The 7,939-nt window shown below is 37.8% G+C and overlaps 1 non-coding gene across 1 annotated transcript; it reads right to left on the bottom strand.

The window, feature by feature from the left end:
• On the bottom strand, positions 1-107 carry LOC145027972 (small nucleolar RNA R71). Its single transcript, XR_013675733.1, has one exon. It is a non-coding gene; the product is annotated as a small nucleolar RNA R71 (small nucleolar RNA).
• Positions 108-7,939: the final 7,832 nt, after the last annotated feature.

The raw sequence follows: 7,939 nt of genomic DNA, 5'->3' as shown, positions 1-7,939 counted from the left end.
AAACTCAAAAAGGCAATAGCCAATTTTGAGCAAAACCCGGGAGAGTCACTTTACAAAGCTTGGGACCGTTACAAAGGGTTGTTAAGGAATTATCCTCAACATGACCTTAACATTCAACAGGAGGTGTCAATATTTTATTACGGGGTAAATGTGATGACAAGACAACTCCTTGATTCTCAAGGACCACTTACAAGGAAAAATCCGGGCGAAGTCAAGGAATTAATTGAAGAATTCGCAAAACACTCTCGGGAATATCATAATCCAAGAAATGAAGGCATTAAAAGAGTTGGGGGTGCACAAACCGAAGAGATAGTTGTTGTGATGGAAATGCTTAACACTATGGAGAGAAGATTAACACAAATGGACCAATCTATTCATGCAATTAGAGTTGGTTGTGAGAGATGTAGTGGTCCACATTTGACAAAAGATTGCAACTTGGACGAATATGGAAACAAGAAAGCTCAAGTCTGCTATTCGAGTGGGGACAAGTATGATGAAGATTGGAGGAAACCAAAGAAAGAGTGGTTGCCCTATGATGAATATAAGAAGCAAAAGGAAGAGAAATATAGACAAACTGGCAAAGGCTTCTACCAAAAAGAACAACCACCAATCGAGAAGAAACCCGATCTAGAGACCATGTTAATGAAATTTATGGAAGCTTCTGAAAAGAGACACGAGGCTACTGATTCTGCTATTAATGAACAAAGAACTTTGGTAAAGAATCATCATGCATTGATGGTAGAACAAAAAGCTTTGATGAGAAATCAACAAGCCTCCATCGATAATCTTGAAGTGCAACTTGGTCAAAATAACCACTCTGATTCATGAGAAGTTGTCCCCAAAAACTCCGGAAACAAAGACCTAATCTCATGTGATGGCTATATATACTGAAGAAGAGGCCATCTCTGAGTTCCTAGAGGCACTAGAAGAAGAACCAAAGCAGCCCGATCCAAAACCAAAGAAGCCTAAGGTCGAAAATCAAGATGTTGCTGAATTGATGATCTCACGACGTGATCCATTTAAGCGCACAACGCGGACCCATCAGGAACAGAAAGATTATGTAGCTGGTTTGATTTATCAGCCACCCTTTTCATTTCCTTCCCGAGCTTCCCTTAGTCCACTGGAAAGAAATCATGTATAGTTTGTCAAGCACGTGAAGGGTATCCCGATTAATACTCCCTTTGTCGAATCCTTATCCGGAATTCCCGAGTATCAAAAATTACTACAAGATTTGATAGACACTCACAAGCAATTAAAGAAGAATTCCCAGGTGATTCTAAGTAAGCAAAGCTCAAAAGCTATGTTGGGAGAGACACCTAAGAAAATGGGGGATCCTGGACGCCTCACTTCCATGTGAGTTTGGTAACAACATGAAGGTTGATGTTTTAGTCGATTCTAGGGCTAGCATTAATTTGATGTCTTATTCATTGTATCAGAAGTTAGATATTCGGAAGTTGAAGGCTACAAGAATGACTATTCACATGGCGAATCGTTCAGTGACACAGCCCCGAGGTAATGTGGAAGACATTTTAGTGAAAATTGGGAAATTCGTTTTTTCAATAGACTTTGTGGTATTAGACATGAAAGAAGATCCCGATGTACCAATTATTCTTGGTCGCCCATTATTAAACACTGTTGGAGCTCTTGTTGATATTCGCGAGTCTAAGCTCACCTTGAGGGTTAGTGATGAAAAGGAAGTTTTTGGATTGGAAGAAAGATTTCAAGAGGATCATGCTCATGAAGAAGTTTTCACCATTGATGATGAAGATGAACTTGAAGAATTAGAGAAGCTCATGGAAGAAGAGATCAAGATAATTCATCAAGCCAAAAGAACAAAACCAAGAGAAAGTGTTCCATATTTATTTGAAGTCATTGCATACCAAAGTCTAACTTCTTGGGTGAGCAAGGAAGATGATGTGATGACAAGTGATGAAGAGGAGGTTACTTCAAAGGTAACAAAGCCAGTAGTGAAAGAGGAGAAGGAAGCTATGAAGTGCAAGGAGGAAACTAAAGGGACCAAACGCAAGCTTGAGGGAGATGAGGTCAAAGCTAAAAAGGAAAAATTCGAAAAAGGCATACAAAAGACGAGTGCAAGCTTACAGGAGGTGTTTCAAGGAACAAAAGGTCCAGCTGGTGGTAGACTCTTCAGACGATTCAACGTAGGATGCATGGAGTCCAGCTCAAGACTCCAAGAAAAAGAAGCGCTTCTCGGGAGGCAACCCTAGTTTGGTTTGAAATTTTCTTTTTAATTTTTGCATTTTAGTTTTAGAAACATAGCTCATATCATCCAATTCGCTTAAACACTGAATGTGGGGGCCCTAAAATGGAAGTAGTAATAATTGAGAATTTAGTTAAAAGACAAAATTGATTTAGTATGAATTGTCCCTTCCAGACAGAATTCACGACGTGACCCCTTCAGAATTCACGACGTGAATAGTGAATAAACCGGATAATAAGTCAATAATATATTTTAGCCCATTTTATAAGTGGCTCAAGACCAATATGTGAGTGCATGGCCCAATATTAATCCCTGACGAAATTCACGATGTGAATTGCAATAAACTCACAACGTGAGTTTTGAATTGCACGGGACCACAAAATAAAGACCTAGAAACCAGTTGACTCCCATTTCTTTAATACCCCATGAAGTGAACAAGCAATCTGGTCCCCCTTTCTCCGATTTAGGCTGACAATACTCAAATCTTGTGCTTGCTTACGTAATAATTCCATACAAGGTAATAATTCTTCTATTTTATGTATAATTTTTGCTCTAATAGTTGAATTTAGGGCTAGGGTTTGTTCATTTTTTGAATCGTTTAAAATACGCCCTAAGATTCGTGAATTACCCTTGGAATGTAGTTGATTATTGGTTGAAAATGTCATAGGAGTAAACCCCAAGCACTATTATGGCTGATTTGTATAGAAACAAGATCGAGTATAAAATCTAACTATGAACTCACGACGTGAATTCTGGACTGTGCAAGTCCTTTGTTCCTTTTATTTCTAAACTACTGGGTTGTTGTTTTGGTTGTGTTTGTTCCTTGTGTTTGTAAAGATGGCACCTAGAAGGGAAATACCTCTTGGGATTGCGAGTTTACACCCATTTTATAACTTTCCAACCAATACACCCCGGGATGTTTACACGCGATGGAATACTCGGTTGGGATGGCTTTACAACCGGGAGTTAGCTAATGCTCCCACTATTCAGTGGGCAACGCCGAGGGAGGTTGGCTTGGTTGATAGGATGTCCCAATACCTAACAAAAATCTTTTTGGGGGACGGATTTCAATTTACATGCAAGGGGTGGTTCAACTTGTTTAACATCCAGGAGTGTGTTTATAAGGAGCTTTGCATAGAGTTTCTTTCCACGGTGACATTCCATGAAAATGTTAGAGATCCCACTTTTCCCCAAGCTTTGGTCTTTCGTTTAGGAGGGAGTATCGGGAGTGCAGTTTAGTGGAGTTTTCTCGCCGTATGCGGATGTATGAAGCTCATGAGACCATCACTTATGAGTTTGTTTTATTTTTGAGGGATGCCACACGAGTGTATGCAGATGGGATTTCGGGGCTGGAGTTTTGGAGAAACATTGCCGATGGTGTGTTTAATTCCGGTGTATCTCCCGAAAGTAGCATCAAATTCCTGATACACCGTCTCATCCATCGCTTAATCACCTTCTCCATTAATCACAAACACCACGGTGATAAAGTTACTAAAAGTAACTTGTTCTTTTTATGGTGCATCTTACAACCGGGTGTTTGCTGCAATATTCCATATTTCTTGGCCCGGTATTTGGTGGATTATGCAACGAGTGCTCGTCCCGGGAGCCCCATTTGTGGAGGGCATTTTGTTACACGATTGGCCCGATCTTATGGACTCCTTGTTCCTGCCATCACTCGTTTTCTAACATGTATTGAGGGGAATGAGTTCAGTATGGGGTATCTGGAAACAATGAGGGTGGTAAAAAATTATGGGACACGTTGGGGAATTCTTCAAGATGATGATGAGGAGGAGGAGTCGGCCAACCAACCTGAACCACAACCACGGCCGAGGCGCAGTAACGTGAAAGGAAGGGGAGAACGCGGGCAACCAATGAATCCACCCGCATCCAAGGTAGGACCATCTTTTGGGAGTGACATGGCTGGTTATTTTGACCAGTTATCTTTGAGTGTCAATTGGATTGGAGGTACTATGGAGAACGTTGTCCAACACTTTGGGGTGGAGCAACCGCCTCATTTGGGGTATCACTACCCGATTTGCCCAAGGTGGATGGAGTATGGTGGACGTGGAGGTGACGAAGAACCAGGACGAGGAGGATGATTGAGTGTTTGTTTGTTTTATTTTGTTTGATTTGTTTTGGTTTGTTTTAATTTTGTTTTATTTTGTTTGGGATTGTAAAAACTATTAGGATATTATGTTACTTTTATTCGTCTTTGGTTGTTATTTCCTAGAAATTGCTAGGAGCACCTAAAAAGGATATCGAGATATAAGTGTGTATATGTTTATCCGGGAGTGTTTCAAGCCAAGAGTCGATACCCATATTTTAAATTAAGTGTGGGGTGAGTCAAGTGAGAAGAAAGTTCGATAGAGGAGTCCAAAATAGTAAGGATAGAAGAGTTTTCATACGTTAACATTGGTTCGAATACAAGAATTAAAGTGAAGTTGGAAGACCAATATTTCTGATGTTCCAGTTTTCACGTCGTGAACATGTTAAGGTTCCCCTCGTGAGTCTGTATATGGTGGCTTTCCAAATCCACTTCACAACGAGTTCATGTCGTGAGTTTGAGTATACTCACGTCGTGAATTTCAATTTTTCACAAAGAAGAGTTATATTTTTCCATATTCATTGTGCGGTTTGCCACTATTCTTTTTGGGGAATATTCTGAAGATTATGGTTCATACAATGTGGCGTATGATTTCCCGCAGTGTTCGTTCTATTTTGGAGATTTCCACCACATTAGTTGAAGATTGAAGACTTGATTCCATATTTTGCCGGTACATTACTTATCTCGCGTGTTCAAGATCCTAGTTTCTATTTCTCAAAGTCCGTATTCAAGATGCACATTCCATCCGCACTTTTGGAGATGATCACACCACTATCCAAGGGGAGTTTGTTCCTTTTTCTCCCTTTTCTTAATTTTTATATTAATTTAGGCATACAATGAGGGCATTGTATGAAATAAGTGTGGGGTAGGGGGTAGAAAAACTAAATTGCTAGATAATGGTAAATTTTGAAATATTGAAACTTTTAATAATTAAATCTAGTATTAATAATTTGAACTGCAATTGCTAGTGTTGCATGGGATGATCCGATAAGAGCTCAAATGTTTAGTTGAGCCAATACACGTTATAGTGCATTTGTGGCCTCCCTTATTTTAGTGAAATCATGGAACAAAAACACAACCTCGCTTAGTTTAAAGGATGCAATATGTTTAGCATCCTGTACCAGAAATGTATCCAGGAAAATTATTATCTTTAACCAATAAATGTTGAAGTTGAGTGCCCATGCTTAAGCATGTAGGGTTTTGAGTGAGAAAAAAAAAGTGAGTTACATGTTTAAAAAAAACAGAGAGAATTACAAGAAAAAGTTTGAAGAATTTTTGGAGCATCAAAGTCAAAGCATGAAGAACAAAAACCAAAATTCCATGAAATTCAAAAGTTGAAGATACCAAAAAATTAAACAACAAGGTGTGAATTCAAAGAAATCAAAGATCAAATTATCAAGAAAGTGAAGAAATTCAAAATAACTCCATAGTGGTATCATAAATTGTAATTGTCTAGATTATGTATGCTTGGGTTGCTCAACCAAAAATACCTTGAGGTTAAAAGGTTTTCTAAGGATGGATTCGAGGGATGCATAAAATGAGCATTGTTCGGAAGAAGTGGGCGAGTGTTTATGAAGATTCTGAGTATTTAAAGTATGGGGGTACTTTAGGGAAAATTTTAGACACAAATGCTTGCATTGAGGTCTTGGCATAATGGTTGAGCTGGAATCGGATTGCTCTATGTGATGTTAGTAATAAAGGGTTAAGTTTAAATTTGCTTGAGGGCACCCGATGTAAGACCACGTGGGGGGTTCCCGTGGCACCCGATGTAAGACCTTGGAGGGTTTCCAGGGCATCCTTATATGCTTGTACATTTAGCTCATATGTTTATATGTATAGTTTGCATTAGGTATTGTTTGGCAGGAAGACCTTGTGGGGGTTCCCAAGGCAGGAAGACCATGTGGGGGTTCCCATGGAAGATAAGACCACTTGGGGGTTCCCGTGGCACTAGGTGTAAGATCTTGGAGGGTTTCCATGGGTTCCTTATATGATTCTATGCAGGGTTTTTGTGGTAGGGATAGCTTTTATAGCTAATATGATATGTGTATGTGGATTGTGTGTGGGGTATACTCTGGGGGACTCGCTAAGCTTTGTGCTTACGGTTTACAGTTTTGGTTTTAGGTATTATCGATTTGGGAAAGAAGGGATCGGATTGATCGCAATGCACACACCTACGATTTCCGCAATGAATGATTTTGGGATGAACTCTGATAAATGGTTTACTTAACGATGATTTAAAATGTTTGAAATAAATGGTATCAATGTTTTAGCTATAATAAAATGAAATTTTTACTCTTGATTTTTGGGTCGTTACAATTTTTGATTTGTTTTGTTATTTATGGAAGGGCTTTTGAGAGAATTGCCTTTTTCATTTGTGGTTTACCTGAACCATTGACCCAATGAATTATTATAAAAAAATGTTGTTTGAGGGTAATATTGTTATTTTGTATAGTCAATCAGATACAAAATCAAACAAGTTTTGGTTAGAAGTTAACTCATTCAGAAGTTGTAACCCAATCAGCTTCTAACCCGGTCAGTTCTAACTGAGTTAGCAACTATCAAACGAACCCTAAATTATCAATGTATGTAGGTGTTTTATTTGTCGTTTTAATTGGTTATTTGTTTATTCAATTTAGTTTAATCGGTTTTTTACTTCTAAAATATTAACCGAAACCGAACCAAATAAAGTTTAGGTAAATTGGGTTTCAGGTTATTTTTTCGGTTCTTGGTTAAATATGAATAACAAAAATCAACATTTCAAGTGTATTAAGAAACATTGATTTGTCCAAAAAAAACTTAACAAACAACGTCTGGGTCATTTGTACGTCAAAAAAATATGAACAAAAAAAAAGATAAAAACTATAAATGTGCATTGTGTATATATGCATATTTGTGAATATTCAAATTTATATATATGCACATTACAAAAAACATCGTTTTTTATTATTATGGTGTGACTGGATTAGACGATGCACTAAGGATGGTTTGATGGTGTTAGTTTTGAAAAAAAAAGTTAACCGAAAAAAAATCTCGTGATCTAGACATGCATATAGAAACAATATCTACCGCTACTCCACCATCTTGTGTTAGTTTTCCACTTAAGGATATCCACAACTTTCACCAAAGAACAATAACAGTATTGGTGTCTCTACAACACCATTAGTTTTTGAACTTCGGGTGTCTGTTACCAAGGCCTGCTCAATCATGTAGGCAGTATTGATCTTAATTCCAATAACTTTATTGGTTTTTGGGAAATAAATTCAGGTGAACCTATAACGTGAAAGCAAAACTTGAGATAATTACGAGATTATTATCCCAATAAGGGAATTAAATGTGGTTCTATAAGTGCTTACTCGATTCCAAAGAATGGAATCCGTGAATATGAACCAAACATTGTCCAAATTTAAGTTTGACTTTTTTGCAGGTTCATGGCTAACAGTGGATAAAGAACATTCTCATCCTTCTCAATATCTATGTTATATAAATCCCAAAGAAGAACTGTTAAAAATACAAAATAAATGTTACAAACATAACATTCTTGGTTTTGCAGGGTTTTAAGGTGAAATATTTATTAATTATGTTGTTTATTATTTAGTCCTTGGGTTATTTGCGTCAAC

This window comes from Lactuca saligna, chromosome 1 (genome assembly GCF_052625555.1).
Source record: "Lactuca saligna cultivar CGN05327 chromosome 1, ASM5262555v1, whole genome shotgun sequence".
In the NCBI taxonomy this organism is placed as follows: domain Eukaryota; kingdom Viridiplantae; phylum Streptophyta; class Magnoliopsida; order Asterales; family Asteraceae; genus Lactuca; species Lactuca saligna.
This window is presented reverse-complemented; position numbering and strand designations above follow the sequence as displayed.